We start from the raw sequence: 10,074 nt of genomic DNA, 5'->3' as shown, positions 1-10,074 counted from the left end.
TCTGAAGGCGAAAGGGGGTCAAACACAGTATTAGTATGGTGTTCCTAATAATCCTTTAGGTGAGTTCATCGTAGCTCTTAATACTCTCTTTCTGTCTGGAGGAGATATAATTGAAGTATTGTACACGTACCCGGCTACTTTCAACACCCATTGCTGCACTGATATTTTTCCCTCCATTTTTCTTTATCCATTTTTTTTTTGCTGGCAGTTCCGTCAATACCCGCCAGCCTTTAAGAGACATCATGCAGCCAGGCATCTCGGCTTGCGGCCACACCGTCCTGAATGCGCCCAATCTCGTCAGATCTCGGAAGCTAAACGGGGCAGGACCTGGTCAGTACATGAATGTGAGACCTCCTGGAAATACCTAGTGCTGCAAGCTTTTACGTCTCCTGGGTAACTTTATCGTAGCTCTTAATACTCTCTCTCTGTCTGGAGGAGATATAATTGAAGTATTGTACACGTACCCGGCTACTTTCAACACCCATTGCTGCACTGGTATTTCTCCCTCCATTTCTCTTTTTTTTTTTGCTGGCTGTTCCGTCAATACCCGCCAGCCTTTAAGAGACATCATGCAGCCAGGCATCTCGGCTTGCGGCCACACCATCCTGAACGCGCCCGATCTCGTCAGATCTCGGAAGCTAAACGGGGCAGGACCTGGTCAGTACTTGATTGTGAGACCTCCTGGAAATACCTAGTGCTGCAAGCTTTTACGTCTCCTGGGTAACTTTATCGTAGCTCTTTATACTCTCTATCTGTCTGGAGGAGATATAATTGAAGTATTGTACACGTACCCGGCTACTTTCAACACCCTTTGCTGCACTGATATTTTTACCACCATTTCTCTTTTTTTTTATTTGCTGGATGTTCCGTCAAAACCCGCCAACCATTAATAGACATCATGCAGCCAGGCCTCTTGGCTTGCAGCCACACCGTCCTGAACGCCCCCGATCTCATCAGATCTTGGAATTTAAACGGGGCAGGGCCTGGTCAGTACTTGGATGGGTGACCTCCTGGAAATGCCAGGTGCTGCAAGCTTTTTACGTCTCCTGGGTAACTTCATCGTAGCTCTTAATACTCTCTTTCTGTCTGGAGGAGATATAATTGAAGAATTGTACACGTACCCGGCTACTTTCAACACCCTTTGCTGCACTGGTATTTTTCCCTCTATTTTTCTTTTTTTTTTTTCTGGCAGTTCCGTCGATACCCGCCAGCCTTTAAGAGACATCATGCAGCCAGGCATCTCGGCTTGCGGCCACACCGTCCTGAACGTGCCCGATCTTGTCAGATCTCGGAAGCTAAACGGGGCAGGACCTGGTCAGTACTTAAATGTGAGACCTCCAGGAAATACCAGGTGCTGCCAGCTTTTTACGTCTCCAGGGGAACTTCATCGTAGCTCTTAATACTCTCTTTCTGTCTGGAGAAGATATAATTGAAGAATTGTATACGTACCCGGCTACTTTCAACACCCTTTGCTGCACTGGTATTTTTCCCTCTATTTTTCTTTTTTTTTTTTGCTGCCAGTTCCGTCAATACCCGCCAGCCTTTAAGAGACATCATGCAGCCAGGCCTCTCGGCTTGCGGCCACACCATCCTGAACGCCCCCGATCTCATCAGATCTTGGAATTTAAACGGGGCAGGGCCTGGTCAGTACTTGGATGGGTGACCTCCTGAAAATGCCAGGTGCTGCAAGCTTTTTACGTCTCCTGGGTAACTTCATCGTAGCTCTTAATACTCTCTTTCTGTCCGGAGGAGATATAATTGAAGAATTGTACACGTACCCGGCTACTTTCAAAACCCATTACTGCACTGATATTTTTCCCTCCATTTTTCTTTTTTTTTTTTGCTGGCTGTTCCGTCAATACCCGCCAGCCTTTAAGAGACATCATGCAGCCAGGCATCTTGGCTTGCGGCCACACCGTCCTGAACGCGCCCGATCTCGTCAGATCTCGGAAGCCAAACGGGGCAGGGCCTGGTCAGTACTTGGATGGGTGTCCTCCTGGAAATACCAGGTGCTGCAAGCTTTTTACGTCTCCTGGGTAACTTCATCGTAGCTCTTAATACTCTCTTTCTGTCTGGAGGAGATATAATTGAAGAATTGTACACGTACCCGGCTACTTTCAAAACCCATTACTGCACTGATATTTTTCCATCCATTTTTCTTTTTCTTTTTTTTTTTTTTTTTTTTTTTGCTGGAAGTTCCGTCAATACCCGCCAACCTTTAAGAGACATCATGCAGCCAAGCCTCTCGGCTTGTGGCCACACCGTCCTGAATGCGCCCGATCTCGTCAGATCTCGGATGCTAAACGGGGCAGGGCCTGGTCAGTACTTGGATGGGAGACCTCCTAGAAATACCAGGTGCTGCAAGCTTTTTACGTCACCTGGGTAACTTCATCGTAGCTCTTAATAGTCTCTTTCTGTCTGGAGGAGATATAATTCAAGTATTGTACACGTACCCGGCTACTTTCAACACCCTTTGCTGCACTGGTATTTCTCCCTCCATTTCTCTTTTTATTTTTGCTGGCAGTTCCGTCAATACCCGCCAGCCTTTAAGAGACATCATGCAGCCAGGCATCTCGGCTTGCGGCCACATCATCCTGAACGCGCCCGATCTCGTCAGATCTCGGAAGCTAAACGGGGCAGGACCTGGTCAGTACTTGAATGTGAGACCTCCTGGAAATACCTGGTGCTGCAAGATTTTACGTCTCCTGGGTCACTTTATCGTAGCTCTTAATTCTCTCTTTCTGTCTGGAGGAGATATAATTGAAGTATTGTACACGTACCCAGCTACTGTCAACACCCTTTGCTGCACTGATATTTTTCCATCCATTTTTCTTTTTTTTTTTTTTGCTGGCAGTTCCGTCAATATCCGCCAGCCTTTAAGAGACATCATGCAACCAGGCCTCTCGGCTTGCGGACACACAGTTCTGAATGAGCCCGATGTCAGAAGATCTCGGAAACTAAACGGGGCAGGACCTGGTCAGTACTTGGATGGGAGATCTTCTGGAAATACCAGGTGCTGCCAGCTTTTTACGTCTCCTGGGAAACCTCATCGTAGCTCTTAATACTCTCTTTCTGTCTGGAGAATATATAATTGAAGAATTGTACACGTACCCGGCAACTTTCAAAACCCTTTGCTGCACTGGTATTTTTCCCTCTATTTTTCTTTTTTTTTTTTGCTGGCAGTTCCGTCGATACCCGCCAGCCTTTAAGAGACATCATGCAGCCAGGCCTCTTGGCTTGAGGCCACACCGTCCTGAAGACGCAAGATCTCGTCAGATCTCGGAAGAAAAACTGGGCAGGGCCTGGTCAGTAATTGGATGGGTGACCTCCTGGAAATACCAGGTGCTGCAAGCTTTTTACATCTCCTGGGTAACTTCAGCGTAGCTCTTAATACTCTCATTCAGTCTGGAGGAGATATAATTGAAGAATTGTACATGTACCCGGCTACTTTCAACACCCTGTCCTGCACTGATATTTTTCCCTCCATTTTTCTATTTATTTATTTTTTATTTTTTGCTGGAAGTTCCGTCAATACCCGCCAGCCTTTAAGAGACATCATGCAGCCAGGCCTCTTGGCTTGCGGCCACATCGTCCTGAACACGCCCGATCTCGTCAGATCTCGGAAGCTAAACGGGGCAGGGCCTGGTCAGTACTTGGATGGGAGACCTCCTGGAAATACCTGGTGCTGCAAGCTTTTTACGTCTCCTGGGAAACTTAATCGTAGCTCTTAATACTCTCTATCTGTCTGGAGGAGATATAATTGAAGTATTGTACACGTACCCGGCTATTTTCAACAGCCATTGCTGCACTGATATTTTTCCCTCCATTTTCCATTTTTTTTTTTTTTTTTTTTTGCTGGAAGTTCCGTCAATACCCGCCAGCCTTTAAGAGACATCATGCAGCCAGGCCTCTTGGCTTGCGGCCACACCGTCCTCAACGCGCCCGATCTCGTCAGATCTCGGAAGCTAACGGGGCAGGACCTGGTCAGTACTTGGATGGGTGACCTCCTGGAAATACCAGGTGCTGCAAGCTTTTTACGTCTCCTGGGTAACTTCATCATAGCTCTTAATACTCTCTTTCAGTCTGTAGGAGATATTATTGAAGAATTGTACACGTACCCGGCTACTTTCAAAACCCTTTGCTGCACTGATATTTTTCCCTCCATTTTTCTTTTTTCTTTTTTTTTTTGCTGGAAGTTCCGTCAATACCCGCCAGCCTTAAAGAGACATCATGCAGCCGGGCCTCTTGGCCTTCAGCCACACCGTCCTGAACGCGCATGATATCGTCAGATCTCGGAAGCTAAACGGGGCAGGGCCTGGTCAGTACTTGGATGGGAGACCTCCTAGAAATACCAGGTGCTGCAAGCATTTTACGTCTCCTGGGTAACTTCATCGTAGCTCTTAATACTCTCTTTCTGTTTCCAGGAGATATAATTGAAGAATTGTACACGTACCCGGCTACTTTCAACACCCTTTGCTGCACTGGTATATTTCCCTCTATTTTTCTTTTTTTTTTTGCTGGCAGTTCCGTCAATACCCGCCAGCCTTTAAGAGACATCATGCAGCCACGCATCTCGGCTTGCGGCCACACCATCCTGAACGCGCCCGATCGCGTCAGATCTCGGAAGCTAAACGGGGCAGGGCCTGGTCAGTACTTGGATGGGAGACCTCCTAGAAATACCAGGTGCTGCAAGCTTTTTACGTCTCCAGGGTAACTTCATCGTAGCTCTTAATACTATCTTTCTGTCTCCAGGAGATATAATTGAAGAAGTGTACACGTACCCGGCTACTTTCAACACCCTTTGCTGCACTGGTATATTTCCCTCTATTTTTCTTTTTTTTTTTGCTGGCAGTTCCGTCAATACCCGCCAGCCTTTAAGAGACATCATGCAGCCAGGCATCTCGGCTTGCGGCCACACCATCCTGAACGCGCCCGATCTCGTCAGATCTCGGAAGCTAAACGGGGCAGGACCTGGTCAGTACATGAATGTGAGACCTCCTGGAAATACCTCGTGCTGCAAGCTTTTACGTCTCCTGGGTAACTTTATCGTAGCTCTTAATACTCTCTATCTGTCTGGAGGAGATATAATTGAAGTATTGTACACGTACCCAGCTACTGTCAACACCCTTTGCTGCACTGATATTTTTCCATCCATTTTTTTTTTTTTTTTTTTGCTGGAAGTTCCGTCAATACCCGCCAACCTTTAGGAGACATCATGCAGCCAGGCCTTTCGGCTTGTGGCCACACCGTCCTGAATGCGCCCGATCTCGTCAGATCTCGGAAGCTAAACGGGGCAGGGCCTGGTCAGTACTTGGATGGGAGACCTCCTAGAAATACCAGGTGCTGCAAGCTTTTTACGTCTCCTGGGTAACTTCATCGTAGCTCTTAATACTCTCTTTCTCTCTCCAGGAGATATAATTGAAGAATTGTACACGTACCCGGCTACTTTCAACACCCTTTCCTGCACTGATATTTTTCCCTCCATTTTTCTATTTTTTTTTTTTTTTTTTTGCTGGAAATTCCGTCAATACCCGCCAGCCTTTAAGAGACATCATGCAGCCAGGCATCTCGGCTTGCGGCCACACCATCCTGAACTCGCCCGATCTCGTCAGATCTTGGAAGCTAAACGGGGCAGGACCTGGTCGGTACATGAATGTGAGACCTCCTGAAAATACCTGGTGCTGCAAGCTTTTACGTCTCCTGGGTAACTTTATCGTAGCTCTTAATACTCTCTATCTGTCTGGAGGAGATATAATTGAAGTATTGTACACGTACCCAGCTACTGTCAACACCCTTTGCTGCACTGATATTTTTCCATCCATTTTTTTTTTTTTTTTTTTTTTGCTGGAAGTTCCGTCAATACCCGCCAACCTTTAAGAGACATCATGCAGCCAGGCCTCTCGGCTTGCGGCCACACCGTCCTGAATGCGCCCGATCTCGTCAGATCTCGGAAGCTAAACGGGACAGGGCCTGGTCAGTACTTGGATGGGAGACCTCCTAGAAATACCAGGTGCTGCAAGCCTTTTACGTCTCTTGGGTAACTTCATCGTAGCTCTTAATACTCTCTTTCTGTCTCCAGGAGATATAATTGAAGAATTGTACACTTACTAGGCTACTTTCAACACCCTTTGCTGCAATGATATTTTTCCCTCCATTTTTCTTTTTATTTTATTTTTTTGCTGGAAGTTCCGTCAATATCCGCCAGCCTTTAAGAGACATCATGCAGCCAGGCCTCTTGGCTTGTAGTCACACCGTCCTGAACGCGCCCGATCATATCAGATTTCGGAAGCTAAACGGGGCAGGGCCTGGTCAGTACTTGGATGTGTGACCTCCTGGAAATACCAGGTGCTGCAAGCTTTTTACGTCCCCTGGGTAACTTCATCGTAGCTCTTTATACTCTCTATCTGTCTGGAGGAGATATAATTGAAGAATTGTACACGTACCCGGCTACTTTCAACACCCTTTGCTGCACTGATATTTTTCCCTCCATTTTCCTTTTTTTTTTGTTTTTTTTTTGCTGGAAGTTCCGTCAATACCCGCCAGCCTTTAAGAGACATCATGCAGCCAGGCCTCTTGGCTTGCGGCCACACCGTCCTGAACGCGCCCGATCTCGTCAGATCTCGGAAGGTAAACGGGGCAGGGCCTGGTCAGTACTTGGATGGCTGACCTCCTAGAAATACCAGGTGCTGCAAGCTTTTTACGTCTCCTGGGTAACTTCATCGTAGCTCTTAATACGCTCTTTCTGTCTGGAGGAGATATAATTCAAGTATTGTACACGTACCCGGCTACTTTCAACACCCTTTGCTGCACTGGTATTTCTCCCTCCATTTCTCTTTTTTTTTATTGCTGGCAGTTCCGTCAATACCCGCCAGCCTTTAAGAGACATCATGCAGCCAGGCATCTCGGCTTGCGGCCACACCGTCCTGAACGCGTCCGATCTCGTAAGATCTCGGAAACTGAGTGGGGCAGGGCCTGGTCAGTACTTGGATGGGAGACCTCCTGGAAATACCAGGTGCTGCAAGCTTTTTACGTCTGCTGGTTAAGTTTATCGTAGCTCTTAATACTCTCTTTCTGTCTGGAGGAGATATAATTGAAGTATTGTACACGTACCCGGCTACTTTCAACACCCATTGCTGCACTGATATTTTTCCCTCCATTTTTCTTTTTTTTTTTTTTTTGCTGGAAGCTCCGTCAATACCCGCCAACCATTAAGACACATCATGCAGCCAGGCCTCTCGGCTTGCGGCCACACCGCCCTGAACACCCTCAATCTCGTCAGACCTCGGAAGCTGAACGGGGCAGTGCCTGTTCAGTACTTGCATGGGAGACCTGCTGGAAATAAAAGGTGCTGCAAGCATCTTACGTCTCCTGAGTAACTTCATCGTAGCTCTTAATACTCTCTTTCTGTCTGGAAGAGATATAATTGAAGAATTGTACACGTACCCGGCTACTTTCAACACCCTTTGCTGCACTGATATTTTTCCCTCCATTTTTCTTTTTTCTTTTTTTGTTGCTGGCAGTTCCGTCAATACCCGCCAGCCATTAAGAGACATCATGCAGCCAGGCCTCTCGGCTTGCGGCCACACCGTCCTGAACGCGCCCGATCTCGTCAGATCTCGGAATTTAAACGGGGCAGGGCTTGGTCAGTACTTTTATGGGTGACCTTCTGGAAATACGAGGTGCTGCAAACTTTTTACGTCTCCTGGGTAACTTCATCGTAGCTCTTAATTCTCTCTTTCAGTCTGGAGGAGATATAATTGAAGAGTTGTACACGTACCTGGCTACTTTCAACACCCTTTGCTGCACTGATATTTTTACCACCATTTCTCTTTTTTTTTATTTGCTGGATGTTCTGTCACAACCCGCCAACCATTAAGAGACATCATGCAGCCAGGCCTCTCGGCTTGCAGCCACACCGTCCTGAACGCCCCCGATCTCATCAGATCTTGGAATTTAAACGGGGCAGGGCCTGGTCAGTACTTGGATGGGTGACCTCCTGGAAATGCCAGGTGCTGCAAGCTTTTTACGTCTCCTGGGTAACTTCATCGTAGCTCTTAATACTCTCTTTCTGTCTGGAGGAGATATAATTGAAGAATTGTACACGTACCCGGCTACTTTCAAAACCCATTACTGCACTGATATTTTTCCCTCCATTTTTCTTTTTCTTTATTTATTTATTTATTTTTTTGCTGGAAGTTCCGTCAATACCCGTCAGCCTTTAAGAGACATCATGCAGCCAGGCCTCTTGGCTTGCGGCCACATTGTCCTGAACGCGCCCGATCTCGTCAGATCTGGGAAGCTAAACGGGGCAGGGCCTGGTCAGTACTTGGATGTGTGACCTCCTGGAAATACGAGGTGCTGCAAACTTTTTACGTCTCCTGGGTAACTTCATCGTAGCTCTTAATTCTCTCTTTCTGTCTGGAGGAGATATAATTGAAGAGTTGTACACGTACCCGGCTACTTTCAACAGCCTTTGCTGCACTGATATTTTTCCCTCCATTTCTCTTTTTTTTTTTTGCTGGCTGTTCCGTCAATACCCGCCAGCCTTTAAGAGACATCATGCAGCCAGGCATCTTGGCTTGCGGCCACACCGTCCTGAACGCGCCCGATCTCGTCAGATCTCGGAAGCCAAACGGGGCAGGGCCTGGTCAGTACTTGGATGGGTGTCCTCCTGGAAATACCAGGTGCTGCAAGCTTTTTACGTCTCCTGGGTAACTTCATCGTAGCTCTTAATACTCTCTTTCAGTCTGGAGGAGATATAATTGAAGAATTGTACACGTACCTGGCTACTTTCAACACCCTTTGCTGCACTGATATTTTTACCACCATTTCTCTTTTTTTTTATTTGCTGGATGTTCCGTCACAACCCGCCAACCATTAAGAGACATCATGCAGCCAGGCCTCTCGGCTTGCAGCCACACCGTCCTGAACGCCCCCGATCTCATCAGATCTTGGAATTTAAACGGGGCAGGGCCTGGTCAGTACTTGGATGGGTGACCTCCTGGAAATGCCAGGTGCTGCAAGCTTTTTACGTCTCCTGGGTAACTTCATCGTAGCTCTTAATACTCTCTTTCTGTCTGGAGGAGATATAATTGAAGTATTGTACACGTACCCGGCTACTTTCAACAGCCTTTGCTGCACTGATATTTTTCCCTCCATTTTCCATTTTTTTTTTTTTTTTTTTTTTGCTGGAAGTTCCGTCAATACCCGCCAGCCTTTAAGAGACATCATGTAGCCAGGCCTCTCGGCTTGCGGCCACACCGTCCTGAACGCGCCTGATCTCATCAGATCTCGGAAGCTAACGGGGCAGGGCCTGGTCAGTACTTGGATGGGTGACCTCCTGGAAATACCAGGTGCTGCAAGCTTTTTACATCTCCTGGGTAACTTCATCATAGCTCTTAATACTCTCTTTCAGTCTGTAGGAGATATTATTGAAGAATTGTACACGTACCCGGCTGCTTTAAAAACCCTTTGCTGCACTGATATTTTTCCCTCCATTTTTCTTTTATCTTTTTTTTTTTGCTGGAAGTTCCGTCAATACCCGCCAGCCTTAAAGAGACATCATGCAGCCAGGCCTCTCGGCTTTCGGCCACACCGTCCTGAACGCGCATGATATCGTCAGATCTCGGAAGCTAAACGGGGCAGGACCTGGTCAGTACTTGAATGTGAGACCTCCTGGAAATACCAGGTGCTGCAAGCTTTTACGTCTCCTGGGTAACTTTATCGTAGCTCTTAATACTCTCTTTCAGCCTGCAGGAGATATAATTGAAGAATTGTACACGTACCCGGCTACTTTCAACACCCTTTCCTGCACTGATATTTTTCCCTCCATTTTTCTATTTATTTTTTTTTTTTTTTGCTGGAAGTTCCGTCAATACCCGCCAACCTTTAAGAGACATCATGCAGCCAGGCCTTTCGGGTTGTGGCCACACCGTCATGATTGCGCCCGATCTCGTCAGATCTCGGAAGCTAAACGGGGCAGGGCCTGGTCAGTACTTGGATGGGAGACTTCCTAGAAATACCAGGTGCTGCAAGCTTTTTACGTCTCCTGGGTAACTTTATCGTAGCTCTTAA

General features: G+C 47.1%; 9 non-coding genes and 20 pseudogenes across 9 annotated transcripts; all 29 read left to right on the top strand.

Annotated features, from left to right (window-relative positions):
* The first annotated feature begins 260 nt into the window (after positions 1-260).
* On the top strand, positions 261-379 carry LOC136739554 (uncharacterized; annotated as a pseudogene).
* Positions 380-587: 208 nt separating this feature from the next.
* LOC136739481 (uncharacterized) lies at positions 588-706 on the top strand (annotated as a pseudogene).
* A 210-nt stretch (positions 707-916) lies between these two features.
* LOC136739414 (uncharacterized) lies at positions 917-1,035 on the top strand (annotated as a pseudogene).
* A 209-nt stretch (positions 1,036-1,244) lies between these two features.
* On the top strand, positions 1,245-1,363 carry LOC136739549 (uncharacterized; annotated as a pseudogene).
* Positions 1,364-1,573: 210 nt separating this feature from the next.
* LOC136739415 (uncharacterized) lies at positions 1,574-1,692 on the top strand (annotated as a pseudogene).
* A 210-nt stretch (positions 1,693-1,902) lies between these two features.
* On the top strand, positions 1,903-2,021 carry LOC136739588 (5S ribosomal RNA). Its single transcript, XR_010812912.1, has one exon. It is a non-coding gene; the product is annotated as a 5S ribosomal RNA (ribosomal RNA).
* Positions 2,022-2,248: 227 nt separating this feature from the next.
* LOC136739628 (5S ribosomal RNA) lies at positions 2,249-2,367 on the top strand. The gene has a single exon (XR_010812951.1). It is a non-coding gene; the product is annotated as a 5S ribosomal RNA (ribosomal RNA).
* A 209-nt stretch (positions 2,368-2,576) lies between these two features.
* On the top strand, positions 2,577-2,695 carry LOC136739487 (uncharacterized; annotated as a pseudogene).
* Positions 2,696-3,235: 540 nt separating this feature from the next.
* On the top strand, positions 3,236-3,354 carry LOC136739540 (uncharacterized; annotated as a pseudogene).
* A 221-nt stretch (positions 3,355-3,575) lies between these two features.
* Positions 3,576-3,694, top strand: LOC136739569 (5S ribosomal RNA). Its single transcript, XR_010812910.1, has one exon. It is a non-coding gene; the product is annotated as a 5S ribosomal RNA (ribosomal RNA).
* Positions 3,695-3,914: 220 nt separating this feature from the next.
* On the top strand, positions 3,915-4,032 carry LOC136739427 (uncharacterized; annotated as a pseudogene).
* Positions 4,033-4,248: 216 nt separating this feature from the next.
* LOC136739563 (uncharacterized) lies at positions 4,249-4,367 on the top strand (annotated as a pseudogene).
* A 209-nt stretch (positions 4,368-4,576) lies between these two features.
* LOC136739601 (5S ribosomal RNA) lies at positions 4,577-4,695 on the top strand. Its single transcript, XR_010812925.1, has one exon. It is a non-coding gene; the product is annotated as a 5S ribosomal RNA (ribosomal RNA).
* A 209-nt stretch (positions 4,696-4,904) lies between these two features.
* Positions 4,905-5,023, top strand: LOC136739514 (uncharacterized; annotated as a pseudogene).
* Positions 5,024-5,233: 210 nt separating this feature from the next.
* LOC136739546 (5S ribosomal RNA) lies at positions 5,234-5,352 on the top strand. Its single transcript, XR_010812908.1, has one exon. It is a non-coding gene; the product is annotated as a 5S ribosomal RNA (ribosomal RNA).
* Positions 5,353-5,571: 219 nt separating this feature from the next.
* LOC136739544 (uncharacterized) lies at positions 5,572-5,690 on the top strand (annotated as a pseudogene).
* A 213-nt stretch (positions 5,691-5,903) lies between these two features.
* On the top strand, positions 5,904-6,022 carry LOC136739515 (5S ribosomal RNA). The gene has a single exon (XR_010812905.1). It is a non-coding gene; the product is annotated as a 5S ribosomal RNA (ribosomal RNA).
* A 216-nt stretch (positions 6,023-6,238) lies between these two features.
* Positions 6,239-6,357, top strand: LOC136739472 (uncharacterized; annotated as a pseudogene).
* A 219-nt stretch (positions 6,358-6,576) lies between these two features.
* LOC136739404 (5S ribosomal RNA) lies at positions 6,577-6,695 on the top strand. The gene has a single exon (XR_010812889.1). It is a non-coding gene; the product is annotated as a 5S ribosomal RNA (ribosomal RNA).
* A 210-nt stretch (positions 6,696-6,905) lies between these two features.
* On the top strand, positions 6,906-7,024 carry LOC136739482 (uncharacterized; annotated as a pseudogene).
* Positions 7,025-7,238: 214 nt separating this feature from the next.
* Positions 7,239-7,357, top strand: LOC136739585 (uncharacterized; annotated as a pseudogene).
* A 215-nt stretch (positions 7,358-7,572) lies between these two features.
* On the top strand, positions 7,573-7,691 carry LOC136739501 (uncharacterized; annotated as a pseudogene).
* Positions 7,692-7,902: 211 nt separating this feature from the next.
* Positions 7,903-8,021, top strand: LOC136739413 (uncharacterized; annotated as a pseudogene).
* A 227-nt stretch (positions 8,022-8,248) lies between these two features.
* On the top strand, positions 8,249-8,367 carry LOC136739562 (uncharacterized; annotated as a pseudogene).
* A 210-nt stretch (positions 8,368-8,577) lies between these two features.
* LOC136739580 (5S ribosomal RNA) lies at positions 8,578-8,696 on the top strand. Its single transcript, XR_010812911.1, has one exon. It is a non-coding gene; the product is annotated as a 5S ribosomal RNA (ribosomal RNA).
* Positions 8,697-8,907: 211 nt separating this feature from the next.
* LOC136739412 (uncharacterized) lies at positions 8,908-9,026 on the top strand (annotated as a pseudogene).
* Positions 9,027-9,247: 221 nt separating this feature from the next.
* Positions 9,248-9,365, top strand: LOC136739627 (5S ribosomal RNA). Its single transcript, XR_010812950.1, has one exon. It is a non-coding gene; the product is annotated as a 5S ribosomal RNA (ribosomal RNA).
* Positions 9,366-9,581: 216 nt separating this feature from the next.
* LOC136739578 (uncharacterized) lies at positions 9,582-9,700 on the top strand (annotated as a pseudogene).
* A 218-nt stretch (positions 9,701-9,918) lies between these two features.
* LOC136739467 (uncharacterized) lies at positions 9,919-10,037 on the top strand (annotated as a pseudogene).
* The last annotated feature ends 37 nt before the right edge of the window (positions 10,038-10,074 follow it).

This window comes from Amia ocellicauda, unplaced genomic scaffold (assembly GCF_036373705.1).
Source record: "Amia ocellicauda isolate fAmiCal2 unplaced genomic scaffold, fAmiCal2.hap1 HAP1_SCAFFOLD_61, whole genome shotgun sequence".
In the NCBI taxonomy this organism is placed as follows: domain Eukaryota; kingdom Metazoa; phylum Chordata; class Actinopteri; order Amiiformes; family Amiidae; genus Amia; species Amia ocellicauda.
Note: the sequence above shows the minus strand (reverse complement) of the source record. Positions and strands in the feature narration are given on the sequence as shown.